This window comes from Gekko japonicus, unplaced genomic scaffold, assembly GCF_001447785.1.
Source record: "Gekko japonicus isolate JY-2015 unplaced genomic scaffold, Gekko_japonicus_V1.1 scaffold1847, whole genome shotgun sequence".
In the NCBI taxonomy this organism is placed as follows: domain Eukaryota; kingdom Metazoa; phylum Chordata; class Lepidosauria; order Squamata; family Gekkonidae; genus Gekko; species Gekko japonicus.
In genome coordinates, this window is record NW_015163144.1 from 314,519 (window position 1) to 332,511 (window position 17,993).

Sequence of the window (17,993 nt, forward strand, 5' to 3'; positions counted from 1 at the left end):
AGCAAAGCAGTTCCAATAGTATGTCAAGTCCTGGACGCAATCACTCCCACAAACACTCTTGTAGCAGTAAGGTTTGTTTAAGAGATGAAGAGGTTCCAAGCATAGACAGCTTCTATGTCAGAACTGGTTTCCAGATGCTAATTCCAACAATATACTGGAAGTAGGAAATCCCCCAAACGCCCATCAACCAATCAATGCTCCCATTCAGCCCGCCAAACATCTGCCCTGCCCATATGACTACCCCCAACACCTGCAAGCTAACAGTTACATTATCTAGAAGCTCCTCAGACTACAAGGTCAGACAGAACGATAAGATCACATACTTCACAAGTTGTTCCCAGCACACTCAGGAGGCCCATCCCGTCCAACACTTTGTGTCACACAGTGGCCAGAAGTACCAGGTGCCATCAGGAGGAGGTGGGCCGAGGAAGCAAAGATGACAAACAGCAAGACATAGAGCATGAAACATGTGAGCTATGAAAAAATATGTCTGAATGTGAGAATATACGTGAAGCTATAATACAACAAACGGAGTGTTAGCAGGAGAAAACACTTGCCAAGCGAGGCTCGAGCTTGACAATGAGAGGAGCTGTCATAATAGAATTTCTAATCCGAGAAAGATGTTCAAGAATTCTGACTTTAATCATTCTCATGGAAGTGCCAATATATTGTATCTTACACTCATATCCCAAAATTTTGTTGTAATCTTGTTCTTACTGTTTCCTCCAGGGCAGCTGGTTTTTATTGTCTGGAGATCAGTTGTAATTCTAGGAAAATTCCAGGCACCACATAGAGGCTGGTAACCTTAACCATATCCCCATTATCCAACAGTCCTACTGAGTTCAGTGGGATAAATTCCCCAGTATGGGTGCACAGGAGTGCATCCTTTGAGCCCGGTCCCACACGTGAGTACTCAGGAGCACTTAGCACAGGACAACAGCTTTAAAGGCCTACCTATCTTCCTTGACTCTGAATACAGAGTCCAATACAGGGCAAGGCACTAAGTAACACAGCATGGTGGTATCTAGCAGAGGAGAGCAGAAAAACCAGACCACTTGCAAGATAACTGTTGTATGCCTAGAGACACTTAAGTGGCTCCTTAATGATTGGAGTTAATTTAAAATCAGAGTGAGGCCATTATACGGAGTGGTGCACTAGTGATTTACCACTGACATAATTAGCTGCCAGCAGTTAGGCTTCTAATGAAAAGGAAATTTCAGCTCCCACTGACAAGTTCTTAACTATCAAGCTCTTACTGATTAAGGAGAAAGAGGAGCTGATATACAATATTTGTGTAATATGGAGTATGTTTGCTTTCAAATCACTTTTTTTCAATCCTAAAGCAAAGTAAAGCTCTGTTATTTACACAAAAGAAAATTTAAGCTGCATAACAGATTATGTGACATCACTTTCAATGTCTTTCTCACTAGGGAGTTCCCTTTTTTCTGAAAAGATTGTTGCTGTGGTAATGCTCCACAAAACACATGTTCTAGAGTAGTTAGAAGCAATGAGACTTTTCTTGGACAATTTTGGTTTAAGGCAGTGTAGATTTTAGTCCATGTACATATATGAGAAAATCTAATCTAAGACTCCAACCAGAAATGTTTTCTCTGGTGGATAAAATCCTCAAAATGCCCCCCAAATTTTGATAAATTTTGATTTATCACCTAATTTTCTTGTTCATACTTAAGGCAGATTAAAGAAATAAAATACAGTATAATACATATAATAAAAATACTTTCCGCAAATGGAGAAAAATGAAATGAAGACAGTATCCAGTTTACAGGGGCAAGGGAAAAGAAAACAGCCTACAATTTTCACATGCAATTAAATTACAACCATATTACCTTTATAAAAATTGCCCACAGACTCAGGCCAAGGGAAGCATTCTCAGCCTGAACCACAAGCCAGCCAAAGCTCTGGGAAAAGGGTTTAATTTTAGGTGACACAAGGCAGCTCTCCAAGGCAATCTCCAACCTCTCCCTCCACCCAGCAGAGGTATGCTTATGGAATAACAATGGGTTCTACCAGGTAAAGAATCTACATTTGTAAAGGCTATTCGGGGGGCCACCTGGCGAATAGCCCTTCTGTCTCCAGTACTTCACCTAGCCCTTTTGTGTGCACCTATGTCTATGTGAGAATCCTTTGTCTCCACAAATGTCTTTCCTGCTCCATTCCTCAGGATACCAAGATAAATAAATCACATATTCAAATGTTTAGCGATTCTTCCTGGTGCTAATCAGAGACCAATCTCCCCACCTTTTTGTCAGACTCCTGAACAAAGTTACTCTCAACAACACTCTCTTGCAGTGATTTGTTTATTGAGAAATAGAGATTTTTCAAGCTAAGAGTTCTGTGTCAGAACTAAAGTTCTAGCCCCTTGGTCCAGTCCAATCTTAACCACATTCAGCCTGCCTAGATTTCGCATGTTCCAGCCCCCATCTACAAGTCTACAGTTATTTTATCTATTGCTGCAGAGCAAGCACAGACAGCCGTCAAGGTCATCACTTGAACATCCCTGAGAAGGGAGGCAACTTAGAAAGAATTACGCAGCCACTACAATAAAGCCATTCTCACATGCATCCACTCACCCCCCCATGGAATTCCAGTGCCATCTCGAGGTTAACAAATAAAATGAAAATCATGGCAAACGAGACAGTGAGTTTGACACTTTTGTCTATACTTGGGAACCTATTCAACCTGCCCTGGCAAGACCATCAGTGGTCATCAAACCCATTCACCTAGCTCCAGTACAGCCACCCAGCACCTGGCTAATTCCATCATTGCTATTGTGAATCCAGACTCTGCCCCTCTGGAACCCCATTGGTCACACCTAGGTCTTGGCCCTCCTAAAACTACACACCTGGGGCACCCGACTGGTCCAGGTAATCTTTTGTCTCCAACAAGGACAAGCCCCTCAAGACCTCCTCTTGGTCTGCATTGTATTCCAAGGTCTATACCTATCTATGCATATGGCCATCAAGGTGTGCAGTCAGGACGACACCTATACTTTGAGTACAGCCCCATAGTCTCTTCTTTGGGCCTTCCCATAGTGCATAATGCTGGTTGTTGGCACTATTCGCTTCAAGGACTTTTGCACATCGGGACAGGTAGTATTACCCCATAACTGACCCTTCCAGTAATTATCTATCACCTCTGCTTTCTTAGTTCTATCTTGCTTGCTCTTTTTGAATGCTTAGTGTGCTTGTAATTAGGGAAACTTTTCAATAAAAACTATTTAATTTAGTCTTCAAATCTAGAGTCTTCCTACTCTACCTGACCTTGGTATAAACTAGTGTGCGGTCCCCGGTACCCTTCTGGCCTCCCCTACTAATTTCCCCGAAATCGAGGCAGGCCACTGGTGGTAACAGAAGTTCAATACGGAAGGTACACCTTTTGGAAGATGGACAGAGCATAGCAGTAAAGATAAGGTAGAAAGTACTGGAAATGAGGGTTTCCTGAAAGTATAGGGTTTGTTTAGTGGAAGGCGTTGTTTCTATTGAGATTTCAAATCTAAAACATGCTGGAAGGTTTTATATGGCATCCTGAGCCTCCAGCTTCATCAGTATATGCTCTGCCCAATTCTCCCTTAATGACAAATAAATAATTACCACCACATCCAGTAGAAAATACTATAAAAATACAGACTTTTTGCTTTCAACTGAATTATAGCTTTGTGTTTTGTCCAAAAGATGCATTTTGCCAGGCCCTTCATTTCTTTCACAGAAGGAAAAAAAAACTAAGGCACCAATCTGGTCTACAAGATTACTTTCTTCCACTGATCCTCTGGCATAGATACTTATTTATTGACATTATTTATAGTCTGCCATTCTGACTGAGACTGGTGGATTACACAGTCAATGCAATCAACTGGATGGGACATCTAATAAGCAATGACATTGCATAAATCTGAACAGATCACACATAATTAAGCATGGCACTTTAAGCAAGGAGTAATATATACAGTACACTCCCATGTAACAGCGTGGTTTGTCCCAACCTGGATGGCCAAGGCTTGCTTGATCTTGTCAGATTTTGGAAGCTAAGCAGGGTTGGTCCTGGTTAGTATTTGGATGGGACACCACCAAGGAAGTACAGTGGTCTCTAAGTACAGCCAGGCAATAGCAAACCACCTCTGAACATCTCTTGCCTTGAAAACCCTATGGGGTCACCTTAAGTCAGTTGTGACACGAGGACACACACACGCACGTGTGTGATTAGGCTTGCCAAGTCCCCCCGGGGGGCAGGGAAACCCCCACCCCAGAGGCCCGTTCCCCGCCGCCAGTGGATCGGGCCCCGGGGGGAACCCCACCCTGACGTGCATGTTACCCAGAAGTGAGGCGACCACGCCAGGCACACTGGGGGCGAGGCCACGGTCATCCAAGGGAAAACTCTATGGTTTTCCCTCGGATGGTCGTGGCCCTGCCCCCAGCGTGCCCGGCGGCATCACGTCACTTCCGGGTGACGTGCGCATGCACTCCAGCCGCCAGCCAGGAGTCCTCCGCTGCGGCTCTAAAAACACTTGGCAACCCTATGTGTGATATGGTAGTTAGAATGTTAGACTAGGATCTGGGATACCCAGGTTTGAATCCCAACTTTGTCATGGAAGCTTGCTGGGTGACCTTGGGCCAGTCATACACTCAGCCTAACATACTTCCTAAGGATGTTGTGAGGATAAAATGAAGACTGGCTTCGCGTCCCCATTAGGAATAAAGGTGGGGGTGTAAATTAATTAAATAAATAAATTTAAGCCTAGATACTGTACTCTAGATATGTAAAGTTCAAAGTTGTTTTTGGTTCCTTTATATACTGCACGTTAGGTGTATATTTGCATATTTATTCTTCGCATGAATACTTCCTTTAGAAATCTTGATTCACAACTATTAAGCAGGACACACTATCTAAACCTACCTATTTAAGATCTTACTTACTTAAATGAAACTACTCATTCAACCCAATGGCCTTGAGCAGTATCACACTAATAAAGTTAAAAACAATGCTAATAACCCAACTCCAGACTTGGATTCATTTATTTATTCATATTATAATATCTTGCTATAGCTTGAGGAAAGAGTTTTGCAACAGCTAAAGTCACTACGTGTTCAGTTCCTGCTAAGAGCACTCTGTTTCTCTCCAATAGGTATATTTGCCCTCCCTTGAAGAAGCAGCAAAATCCATAATTCTCTTGTACCTGAGCAAAACATATTCCAAGAGACAATGCTCCAAAATATCAATTTGCCCCAATTGACACTGTGATGATTCCTTGTGTTAGAGTGTGTGTCTCTCTTTAAATGTTTGGTTGCAGTGACTGCAGAGTAGAATGTTTGAGAGAGACATGTGGAGTATGATTGGTGGATGGCAGAGAGTGGCAGGAGCTGGTTTTTTTAGTGAATCTGTGTGGGTGTGTCAGTTATGAAAATCAGTTATGAAAGACAGTTGGGAAAAAAGCAGTTGAGGTTGTTCAGTGGAAATTCAGTCAGTGAGAGAGAGAGTCTAAAGAATCTGTGTGGAATCCGAGAAGGATCAGTATTTGTGTATTAAAGTGATACAGTTGACAAGCTCATTTACAGGAACCTTATTCCCAACCAGTTACATAATTACCAACCTCTTATTTTGTTCCCCTTTCAATAAATCCTCTCTTATTCAAGTTAATCCCAGAAGTCATATCCATTATTACTCAAGACCACAGAGACCCTTGAAAGCCTAGATCCTGGGTCACAATACCAACATAAGAAGCTGAGAGTGGATTTGGAATTTAGAAATTCCTGGTGGCAGCCGAAACTACCTATTTTATAAAAACCCAGTATAATTTAAGGAGAAATCTAGTCCTCCCTAATAGGAGGTCGTCACAGACACAAACACAACCTGAGTAGGAAAACGTCTTATAGTGACCATCCATTACCTGAGAAGTTATTGCATTTAATCTGACTAACATAGGCCCCGGTCACATGGGCCGGATATCGCGGGGGTGTGTGGCTGTTTGCCCCGGAGCGAACTACCGTGCGGCCGCCGGATCAAACGTCCCGCCGAAGTCCGGTGGTTTGGGGGGTGGTGCCGATCATACATCAATCCTGCGGCGCGGCAAAGAAGCGGCGCGGCGGGGGTTGTGGGTTTTTTTAACCCGAAGTGTGCACATGCGCCGTTGGGTGCTTGTGCGCATCCCGTGGAGACTTGGGGGAAAAAACCCTTTTCGCGACAGGACATGGACGGGCACCGGATGCCACGAGCTACCACCGGAAACATGATCAGACGCCCACCCTTGCCCCCGGTTTCCGGAAACTAGTACCTCAGAGGTACTAGTTTTTTACGGCACATCTTCGGCTGGAAGCCTCAGGTTCGCCATGGGAGCTCTACGCTTCCCAGATGTTGCGGTTTGATCGCGCCCGGAAAATCTGCCTATATTCCATCTCTGTAGCGTGGCTAATGCTCCATGTGACCGCAGCCATAAACACTTTTCTATATTGTGGAACAGTTAAATATTTTAAATATTCAGGAGAGACAGTTGGATATGACAAACCTACATGCTCTTTCATAAGAGATCATGAAATCCAGTTCATACAGATGGCTCAGAATCAACATTCAAGCAGCTTCTATTCCCTATGGCCTCAGGTCCTCCATCTGAATTCCCCAGAAAAGGGAGTTTAGGTCCAATTAACTGTAACCAAGGTCTTATTTAAGAGTCCTCCCTCAACAAGGAAGGATAACCAGTCTTATCAAAGACAAAGACCACCTTCAACCACATGAGAAATGCAGCAGCCCAGTCTTGGGCTTCCAAAGAGTGAATTCCCAGTTCTAACCACAGTGTAGTTCCGGCTACACAACCTGGAAAACCTATCTACTTTCAAACCTCATGTCTCACAAGCAACGGAAGTTTAATGCTATAGATGAGATATGCACACACAATTTGTACTTCTCATTCTGGGTAGGGTTTGTACTCTAAAACCTCACAGAACATGAAACTTGAGAACACTAGCTACTCTCATACAGGGGTCATTTCATAGAAAAAGAGGTGTAGGAGCTAACTAGCATAACTCATTTGCATATGCCACACCCCCTGACATCACCAGACGTGTGTCAGAAGGCAACACCCACCCCTCAGGCTCCACTGGACTGTTTTGGATTGCTACCTATTGGGGGGGGGGAATATGCAGATCTGCCCTTGCAGAGGAGAGAGAGCTTGTGCCTGACTAAAACTTGGTCTTAAAGGTGCCACTGGACTGTTTTGGACCTGGGCGGGGTGCTCTGCAACTTACCTGGCTGCCTCTTGCTCTGACTGAGGGCTGCTGGGAGCAGGGGGTGGGGCTTGTGCCCGCCCCCTGGGCTCCTTACTGCTGGAGCTCCGCTCCTGTGCGCTCCTGCAGGAAATGACCCCTGGTTGTAACTGCATTTTACTTTTGATAATTTTTAAAACCATTCTTGTAATGATGATTGACTTTTCAGGCTGTATTCTGAATTCCCTTTGGTGAGGGCCTTTGGCCACCTGCAATAAATATGTCTGTCACAGAGATCTCAAGGACTCAACTGTGCAAATTTATACCAATCCAAAGTCTTTTATTGGCATATAAATAAAGATACAGTAATCTAAATACAAAACCATGCAGAGTAAAATTAAATGTGCAAACTTATAAAACTAGCAAGTTTTCTGGTCGCAACTTCCACCCTTCCGGTCTGGTCCCGTCCCAAATCCACTCCTCAGGATTCCCAACGGAACGTTTCGTCACTTTAGCATCCCCTCCCAACTGCCAGCTGTGGGGAACGTGACGCTTCCCTCCCCGCAGAACACACCAAGAGCCGCGCCAACCCAGCGCAACAGTTTTCCTCCAGCCAATCGCGAGGGAAGTCCCCTCTTCCTACCTCCCATTGGCTAGAACGCGAGCATGTGACCGTGACGGATTCTGGAGGAGGCAAGGGGGGCGCGCTGTGGAAAAGTTGGCGGGGGCGCGCGCGCGCGCTGGCGAACCAGGCGGGGCTGCCGTTTATTTTTTTTTAAAAAAAAAGGAAGCGGAGGCGGTCATCGAAAGCCTGTCCGTCAGGGCGCGTGCCGCGCTCCAGGCGTTGGATTGGGCAGTTAAGGATTTAAAAAAAAAACAACGGCTGTACGTGCTGGCGCGGCCTCTGGTGAGCGACGGCGAGGTTGCCGAGTGTGCGCGTGCGCACGGCGGAGCGCTGCTCGCTCCCGGGGGCGGCCCCGAGCATGGACGCGCAGAGCGGCCGCGGCCTCCGCCCCAAGGAAGGCGAAGGCAGCGGGGTTTAAAGTGGTCGTCCGCACGTGAGGGGACAGCCTCTGCTCCATGCCGGCAGGTAAAAAAAGGAGGAAGCAAACGGGAAAGGTCCTTTTTTCTCAGCTTCTGCGTTTGGTCTTTCCGTCTTAGTGCCGTCGGGGGGGTATGAGCCGTGGCCACTGGTCTCTCTGGAGGGGAGGCAAGGAGCGGCTGTGAACTTAGAAGGGGGGTGGGGAAGAGGAGTGTGCGGCCGGGGCAGGCTGGCTCTGTCCCTCTCCTCCCTGCCTCACTCTTATTTCTTGGGGTCGTCATCAGTGTTCCCTCTAAGCTGAGCTAGTGTGAGCCAGCTCACAGTTTTTTTAGCCTCCGGCTCACACGTTTTTGCCTTCGCCCAGGAAGGAGGGCTCCAAAGCAAACTGATGGATGCAGCAGCCGAATCGCTCTTTCACAGCTTTAATGCCAGGAGCTCACAGAGTAGAATTCTTGCTCACAAGACTCCACAGCTTAGAGGGAATATAGGTCGTCATGTAGGACTGCCGGTTTGGGGGGGGGAATCTTCTTAGGTGGTGGAGAAAGCGCCTCTCGGCCAAGGAGACCGTCTCAGTGGTGTAACAGGTCAGTAGGGGAGGGAGAGAGGCGTTCTGTCCCGTAATGGCGCCAGTCCAGTGAGGCGCCAGTAATCCCACCAGTGTTCCTTCTAAGGTGAGTGAGTGTGAGCTAGCTCACAGTTTTTTAGCCTCCAGCTCACACATTTTGGTCTCAGCTCAGGAAGGATGGCTCCAGAACAAACGGATTTATGCTGTAGCCAAATGGCCTGCTCACCACTTTAATGCCAGCAGCTCAGAAAGTCGATTTTTTTTTTTGCTCACGAGACTCCACAGCTTAGAGAGAGCATTGAATCCCACCCCCCATTTGTGGGGGATTTGTTCTGGGGCAGAGAGCCAGGAGAGAAGGGAGTGTTGTTCTCTGTGTTATGAATTCAAGATGTTTGTTGTTGTTTTGTAGTAGCAGGCTAAGAAGTCGAAGTGGCACCTTGGGGGGGGGCAATTTTTTTTTTAGCCCCCTGAGGGGATTTTTTTATTTTTTTTTATAAGACTTCAAAACCTACTACAGAAAAAAGGGAAGGGGGACTACATATATAGGATAAAGCAAAGAACCCACTACTAACTAAAAACCCAAGAGAGGAGATCTTCACTGGCTTAGTTACAACGAATCTTCATTTCGTTTAGATTGTCATGAACTGAGTCAGACATTTATAATACTTTTGCTTTAACTCTTTAATTTAACTGTCTAGGAACTGTTCCCAGCACCTTAGAAAATTAATTAACACTGGAATAAATTTTGTTGGACTACCTGTTTTGCTGTTAATAACATTTTAAGTTACGTGTCTCTTGCTTCAGGAAGGGAGGATAACAGTTACCCATTCTTCTCTTGGGCATTGCATGCCTTCTGATGAATTCTGGGTTTTAGGAGCAATGCTCCCTCTAAGCTGTGGAGTCTTGTGAGCAAGAATTCTACTCTGTGAGCTACTGGCATTAAAGTTCTGAGCCAGCGATTTGGCTGCTGCATGAATTGGTTTGCTCTGGAGCCGTCCTTTCCTGAGCTAAGGCAAAAATGTGTGAGCTGGAGGCTAAAAAACTGTGAGCTATCTCACACTAACTCACCTTAGAGGGTACACTGTTTAGGAGTGGTTCCTTTAGTGTTTATGTGACAGTACAGAGTCTATAGGAGGGCACCTCTCTTCTGCTCTCCTCTACCATTGTAGACTTTCGTGATTTCTTGACTTACAGCAGGATGTTACTTAAAGGAGTGTGACTGCCTCTGAACATGGAGGCTCCATGTAGGTGAGTATCCCTATGATATTCAGTGTTACTAACATAGAAAGGCTGCTGCCTTATTGAGTCCCAGAAATGCCTGAGGGTATGGTTATTGCAGCTGTACTGAGTGCACTGACTGAATACAGAGCAAGGCTGCGATCACACACACTAAATAATCCACTTTCAATGCACTTTCAAACTGGATTTTGCCAGTTCACACAGTAAAATCCAGTTGTAAAGTGCATTGAAAGTGGATTATTGAGTTTGTGTGATTGAAGCCCTAATGTGGTTAAAGTGTGTGACTAGATGTCAAATCTGCAATAATTGCAGCCAAGAACTGTGGAATGTCTACTGATGCTAATACTCTGGATTCTTCTGAAATTTTCCATTGACAGAAAAAAAATTTATCAGCCAAGTGGGATTTCTTTGCTCATCCCAAAATCCTGGTCCTTGGGTGGGGAAAATAGCATGGTGGGTGAGAGTCAGTCTGCCATAAAAGGATGGAATTGGTGATATCTTTCCCTGCCCCCTACTTCATTGGCAGAAGTCCTCCTTGAGATCCAACCCCATGTATGCAGGTGCTTGCTATTAGTGTTTTAGGAGGTAGCTATGCTGAGGAAGGAAGAGATGGGATAGATAGGAAATGCCCACCCATACCAGTGGAAACGTGTATGAGAAGGTTTCTCTTTCTTATTAGAATAACAACTGAAATGGTAATTGACCTCCCTCCCTGTACTCTGCAAATTTGAGACTTGCCAGGCCGACTGAAGTGAATTTATACTAAAAGCCAAACATTGTCACTATTATATGTTGTCGAAGGGTTTCACAGCCGGAGTTCATTAGTTGCTGTAGATTTTCCGGGTTCTGTGGCCATCGTCTTAGCATTGTAGAACCTGACGTTTCGCCAGTAGCTGTGACTGGCATCCTCAGAGGTATAACACAGAAAAATGGAGTACTCTGTGTGTCAAGGTGAGAAGAAAAATGGTAGGCAGGTAACTTAGATCTACTCCAGAAGGCGGGGTAGGGCTGAGTCACTATCTTGTAGGAACTCCCCAGGCTATGAACATGCTAATGGAGGAGCTTTCCTGAGGAGGTTCTTTTGTATATGGATTGTTTCCTGAGGAGGTTTCTAAACTTTGTACAGTTTAGAAGTCTAATATAAGCTCTTTGGTCTTGTAACCCACCAGTCAAACAAATGGCTGTGACAGTTCTTAAGAGGCTTTATAGGCTTTTCTTGTATTGAACTACGTTTTCTTTTAAACCTAATTATTTTCAAAGATTACAGCTATAACTGAAATTTAAAACAACCGTTTTAAAAATAACTCTCTTTACCCACCCTTTGGCATGTAAGGGGTTTAGTTGTGTTACTCCAGTATTGTTGAATCTGTCACGGGAGACCCTCGGGTTAAGTCCTGAGTGGTGAGGAAGAAGGTTTTTGTTATCTAGTTTTCAGGTGCTTTGTACAGGGAAACGTATCTTCCTTAATTTAGGTGGCGCAAATAACACTATGGCTGACACAGCTTGTTTTAAAACTACCTCGTTATTATAATTTCCTTTTCTGTTGCCATTTTTTAAACTAGAGTTCTAGAAGCAATGAGAAGAGTGTGTTAACGGATCATTAGTTGAACCAAGTGTTCCATCAATGGAGTTTTAGTCTGAGGGTTGTTTGTTGTGTTGTACCATAAGTTAGTCACTCCAATTCAGCAGCTTAACATTTTCTGTAACAAACTATGGAATTTAGGTTAGTAGGTGTGACGACCTCTTCTCTGGGGAGGTCTGGTTTACCTTTAAATGTGTTCTTATGTTTTATTTTACTTTGGGAATCCAGCTGCCACCAGGAAATTTTATTAGGCTTTCCAAACCTTTTTCTATAATATTCCTATCACAGGGTAGGTGGATCGAGAGTTTAGGCGTTCAAGGAACTATGTGTTTCCTGAGGAATAATGGATCAGGCTTCTGGGATAAACTTAACTAAAAAGGATTTATTTGAAGAACAGAGTAAGAAGTTGTTTAAACTGTAATTGGTTTGGAAATAGGTATTTGTAAGTACTTGTCAACTGTATCACACTCTTTGTAACTTTGACTCTCTTTAAGAACTGTAGATTCACTTTACAAATATATACTCCTTTCTCTCTCACACTATCATGGCACAGCACTTTCAGTTCTCTCTCAGGGATTTAGGTATGTAACCTTATAACACTCTTTCTCCGAGACAGAACTTAACTGACTTTCTGCTTCTCTCACAGAAATCAGAACTCCAACTGCTTAACTGAACATCAACTGTCTGCCTAACTGTCTAAACTCTAACAGTCACTCCTGATAGACATTCAAATCATCCACACAGCATCCATTCCAAAACCCCTCCCCCTCTCTGTCACTCACCAATCACACCACTTGCCTGTTTCAACCACACTAGACTTTCACACAGCAATGTAAACCAAACTTTTAAAGACACACACACACAAATAAACATGAAATCGCCACAGTAGGTGACTGGATGAAATAATCAATGATAAATTAATACTCGCTTGGATTACAGGTAAACTTTTGGTAGACTTAAAAATCAGTATTTCTAGGTTAGCAGTGACAAGTTTAAGAAAATTATTGCTGTCTCTGCCACATGCTGATCTGGTATAGTTAACTTCTCATTGTTCTTTGCAAACCTTAGAAACCTGATGACCGGGGGTCATTTCGTAGAAAAAGAGATGCAGGAGCTCATTAGCTTAGCTCATTAGCTTAACTCATTAGCACAACTAATTTGCATATGCCACACCCCCTGACATCACCGGAAGTGTGTCAGAAGGCAACACCCACCGCTCAGGCTCCACTGGACTGTTTTGGATTGCCAGCTGTTGGGGGTGGGACGTGCAGATCTGTCCTCACAGAGGAGGTAGAGCTTGTACCTGAATAAAACTTGGTCTTAAAGGTGCCACTGGACTGTTTTGGGCCAGGGGGCTCTGCATCTTACCTGGCTGCTTCTTGCTCTGACTGAGGGCTGCTGGGAGCAGGGGGTGGGGCTTGCTGCATGTGCCCGCCCCCTGGGTTCTTTACTGCCGGAGCTTCGCTCCTGTGCGCTCCTGCAGGAAATGACCTCTGATGATGACCCAACTAATGATTTGATTATTTGCAGGCTTCTTCTCTGTTATCAGCACACATTGGGATCCCTTTTTCAAAGCGGGTGTAGTAAGCCACATAGGTGCCATGGCATTCGATTGAAATCCACTATTGGCTCTCACTGTGTATGGCTGCGGTGCATGGATGTAGTGTATCATCTTCATTTGCTGAAAGCACCTGCATTGGAAAAAGAGTGAAAACTGGTTACATTTTGTACGAGAAATAGTTATGATGACTCTGTTAGGGTTCCGCCCTCCAGGTGCCACTCAGCCAGTTACAGTTCTTGGGAATGAGTTGTTGGTTCCCAGCACCCAATCAGTGCATGTTCCAGTGAGAGCTCTCTCTCACACACAGAACCTTTATTGGCATGAAAACACAAAACATCATGGAAATACGGGAAAATACTAAAATGCATCAGTCACTTACACTTGGCTATTTAAGCCTCATCTTCTGATTGCATAATATAAAATTTTTGCAACAGCTTCCATTATTTCACAATTAGAATTAAACAGAAGAAAGTGAACAATTGAGTCATCAGAGTGCCAGCTCTTATCTTCTAGAAATGGAGTAATAAAACGAGATCGGATATCCCTATAGAGGAGGCAATGAAGTATGGTGTGTGTAGTGGATTCCTATATCTTTTAGAGAGCAAGGGCAAAGTCTGTCTACATATGGTATCTGGTGGTACCTCCCTAAAAGCACCTCTGATGGCAGAACATTAAAGCGTGCAGCATGTATGCCTTGTGATGATGTGGGGCTGTTAAACTTGACAGATACTTCGCAGTAGAGCCCATGTCAAAAGTCCCCAACCTGCTTAGGAACCTTCTGCTGGCTGCACGTTCCCTAAGTTCTTGCCTTTCGATGTCAAGAAATCCTTGTTTAATAATAGCATAGGCTTGTTTATCTGAAAAGGGGCTAAATAATCTGGGGATATTCCCATTGTAGAGAGTTTCTCCTCTACATATCTAAGCCATGGAGAGAGATGGGACTCAGTTAACATGTGAGTAATAATACTTTTAGCCTTAGCATGGAAATGAAGTTTAAGCAAGAACTGAGTTGTTATCAGCCATGATCTGGCCGATAGAAGCCTTTGATTGGTTTCTAAGCATAAAGCTGCATAGGGAACCCAAGAGGGAAGTCCAAGAATTTTCCGCAAGAATCTGAATTCTTTCCAAGTCCCCATTTAAGGCTTCAATCCAGATTGGTAAAAGCAGGTAAAAAAGTAGAATTAAGCTGAAATGTAGAAGTGTGAAAAATTCAGAGAAAAAGAATTTCTTCTAAAGGAAATACTGGGAAATTGAAATAAGTGTTTTCAGATATTGATACTGGCAATTTAAGGTGCTGTAGCTCTTGGAGCTAAAGGTAATGAAATTAGTGAAGTTAGCATTGCTAATACATTTGACTGGATTCTAAATGACATTTTTAGGCCTTGTTGCTGGAAAATGTTTGTAAATTTAACAGTATAGACACTAGCTTTAGATGCTTGATCTGCAGACTGAAAGGCTTCTAAGTACATTGCTCCTGTAGCATGGTGGGAGGGCTTTCTACAAAACAGTCTCTGACTACTCTAGCTTCTTGCTTTTGGCTTGGATTCTTCAATCTTTGTGCTTTAAGTGAAAAATGCTGATGAATGTTTGGAAATGTGCTTGCTTGCAATAGAGTTGAAAAGCAAGTTTCAGGTGATAGAGGCTTACATATTTTGCCCTTTATGACGCTCATGGTTAAAGTTCAGAATGGGAAGCGATAGATATTTCAGGCTCAGGTTTTTGAATAAACTATAGTTTGGCCTGATTTAAATGTGATGATGCTGGCAGAACTTACCTATGTAGTGTGGCATACCTGCAGCAAGGCTAGGCAGCTGTATGTGCAAAGTGGCCAAAATACAGTATTGAAACACTAGCACAATACCCATCCAGGATAAATCCCTGGTATACGAACACTGAGGATGGCCTAAGGGGGCCCATAGGAGATTCTGAGGTTGAGTAAAGTAGTGCAGGTAAGTTCTTTTATGCTAAGTTGTCATGACCCCAGCAGGTTGCCACCTTCTGCCGCCGCCACCCTGGACTTACCTTCCCAAGCCCCTTCAAATTGCCCCTTTGTAGCCGAGAAACATAAGCGTGATGACCAGGCAGAGAAACACTTAAACAAAAAGGGTTTATTATTACAGTACTGGGCAGGGGAAAGACAAGACAAGACAAGGTGCTTTAAAATGCATACGTGTTGAAAGGCCAAAAGAAACACAAAGTTAACACAGCTACCTATTACTCCTTAACTGTTACTACTCAAGTCCTACAGCTGTCTTATGCCAGGCTTCTGCCTGTACTCACTGTCTCCAGTGAGGGATCTTTCTCCCAGACCAGTCTCCTCAGTTTAGCTCTGTGAGAGACAAAGACCGCAGAGAGGAAAAGAACACAGTTTAACCGACCACCAAGTATATAAATAATCTCAGAGAATTCCTCGACCCCCATTGGTTACAGCTGGCACAAAGCCTTGTGGGGATTGTAGGCTGTCTGCTTCCCACTCCCAGGCAGGTCTCTTAGACCTCACTAGGCCCAGTCCTGCAGGAATCTCCAGAGGCCTACACAGATGACATAAGTGTTCAAAGATTTGTACTGAGATGGGAGTAAGATATAGATATGGCAGATCTGCTGTAAAGTTATTATGCTTGCTGTGTCCTCCTATGTATACTGGCTAAGAAATCAGTTTGTGAAATTCAGTAGGATTTATATACCTGTTTGTGCATAGAGCTGCAGTGGCTCAAGTGGTTAAGATGCTGAACTGTAGGCTGTGGAAGGTCAGTAGTTCAGCAGTTCGAGACCCGGGTGCCGCATGACGGAGTGAGCTCCCGTCTCTAGTTCCAGCTCCTGCCGACCTAGCAGTTCGAAAGCAAGAAATTGCAAGTAGATATATAGGTACCACTTCGGTGGGAAGGTAACAGCGTTCCGTGAACGCTTTTCAACTTTGAAACGTCTTCGGACAGCGCTGGCTCTTCAACTTTGAAACGGAGATGAGCACCGCAACCCTAGAGTCAAGATTCGACTGGGTTTCGAGCAAGGGAACCTTTAGCTTTACCTTGTGCATAGAACTGCTGTCTTGCATTCTGTAGTGGGGGTGATATAGAAGATGGGTAGTCATGTTAGTCTGTCTGTAGCAGCAGAAAAAAACAAGAGTCCAGTAGCACCTTAAAGACCAACAAAATTTGTGGCATGATATGAGCTTTTGTGACTCACGAAAGCTCATACTCTGCCACAAATTTTGTTAGTCTTTAAGGTACTACTGAACTCTTGCTCTTTTGTACTGCTATAGAAGAATTAGTATTTTTATAATAGAGGTTGTGCTTTTTTCTATAAATGAACTACCTTCACTTTTGCATAATATTGAGGTCTGCGTACTCTGCTGGGGTGATGGCTTATATTTCAGCTCTTCCCTCCCCTCATTGTGAGACAAATTGCCTTCTTTCTTAATAAATGTGGGGAATTATGAATATTAAATAGCAATAGGCATTAACTATGGGACCAATAACCTATGTATATGGGAGTTAAGATTTCCCAGAGTCCAGAAATAGACACTGAGGCTAGATTTCTAAAGCAGTGGTTTCTTTACTGAGAGATTCTCACACATCTATCTTATATATGTAAAAGAAAGTCCCTTCACTGTAAAATCTACGCCCAGGCCAAACCGCTGGACCTAGAGCCACCAAATTTGGGGAGAGAGCCCCTACTGTGGCGTAGGTGCTCGCTAAGAAGGGATTTTTAGAAATTCGACCCCTAAGTGGGTCAAAAAGGGGGGAAATGTGTTCCCCCCATTAATTCCTATGTTGCTGCTAGGCAGCTGCCTCTTTGCACCCTTGTGCCTATGTCACGTCTGGGCGAAAGTATAGTGCAGCATGTGTGTTTTCCCCACGGGAATGTTCCCGCCAAGAACTATGTGTCCCCTGCTGATTCACGGTAGGTACTTGGTAACCCTATGTGAGGGGGGGAATGCTTGCACGGTGGAAAAGGGAGCCCTTCATGACGTCTGTACAGGAATCTCCTGGTGGGTTTGCAGAGCATGGCTCCCTTCTAGGATCTGCTGCAGGCTCTGTGTGTTTAGGGATCAGGGCTGCTGGTCTGCCTTCTGACGCAGGCGTAGCTGCAGAGGTGCAGGAGCGAGAGACATCTTGTAGTCCATGGATCCACATCTGGCTTGGCACACTGTTTAAGTACAAGGTTCCCCTTGGCTAGGACACATGCCTTCAATCCAGTATAAGAGCACTGCTTCACGGCTACAGTTCTGTCCATTGCCATGTAAAAATCCACACAAGAGCTTACAAAAAGAGACTTCAACACAATAAGTAATTCAACACATGTAATCCATCATAGGAAAATACCAAAGTCCACAATTTCCCCAAGGGGAAGAACAAAGTCCAGAACAGGAATCTCTCAGAGGGAAACAAAGTCTGGAATAGATGTCCAACACTTTTCCTAGGTATTGATCAGTGTTTCGGACTTCAGGTCCTTCCTCAGGAGCTAAAAGCTATAAGAATATAAAATACAAAATACAATCATGCTTATAAGATACAAACATTTTTAGCCATTTTAACCACATAATATTTCACAAAGTACAAACATTTTATTGCAACCATTTTTATCCGCATTAAACACTTATTTATTTTTATCAACATCAAACACTTATTTTATAAAGTCTCATGCAGTCTTACCCACTACAGGAAGTCTCATTCTTAACAGGTAAACATTATTCAGTTTCTCTATAAAAGAGAATGTCTACTTAGAATTAATCATATGATTTGCAAAGCAGAAAATATGGACCACTACATAATCTACTTACATATGGGCCAGGT

General features: G+C 44.0%; 1 protein-coding gene across 1 annotated transcript in view; it reads left to right on the top strand.

Annotated features, from left to right (window-relative positions):
- Window positions 1–8,025: 8,025 nt before the first annotated feature.
- RALB (v-ral simian leukemia viral oncogene homolog B) overlaps window positions 8,026–17,993 on the top strand; it is a 31,810-nt gene continuing 21,842 nt past the window's right edge. The window contains exon 1 of the mRNA XM_015406994.1: window positions 8,026–8,301. The gene's annotated coding sequence lies outside the window, so the exon portion shown is untranslated. The remainder of the gene's footprint in view (window positions 8,302–17,993) is intronic.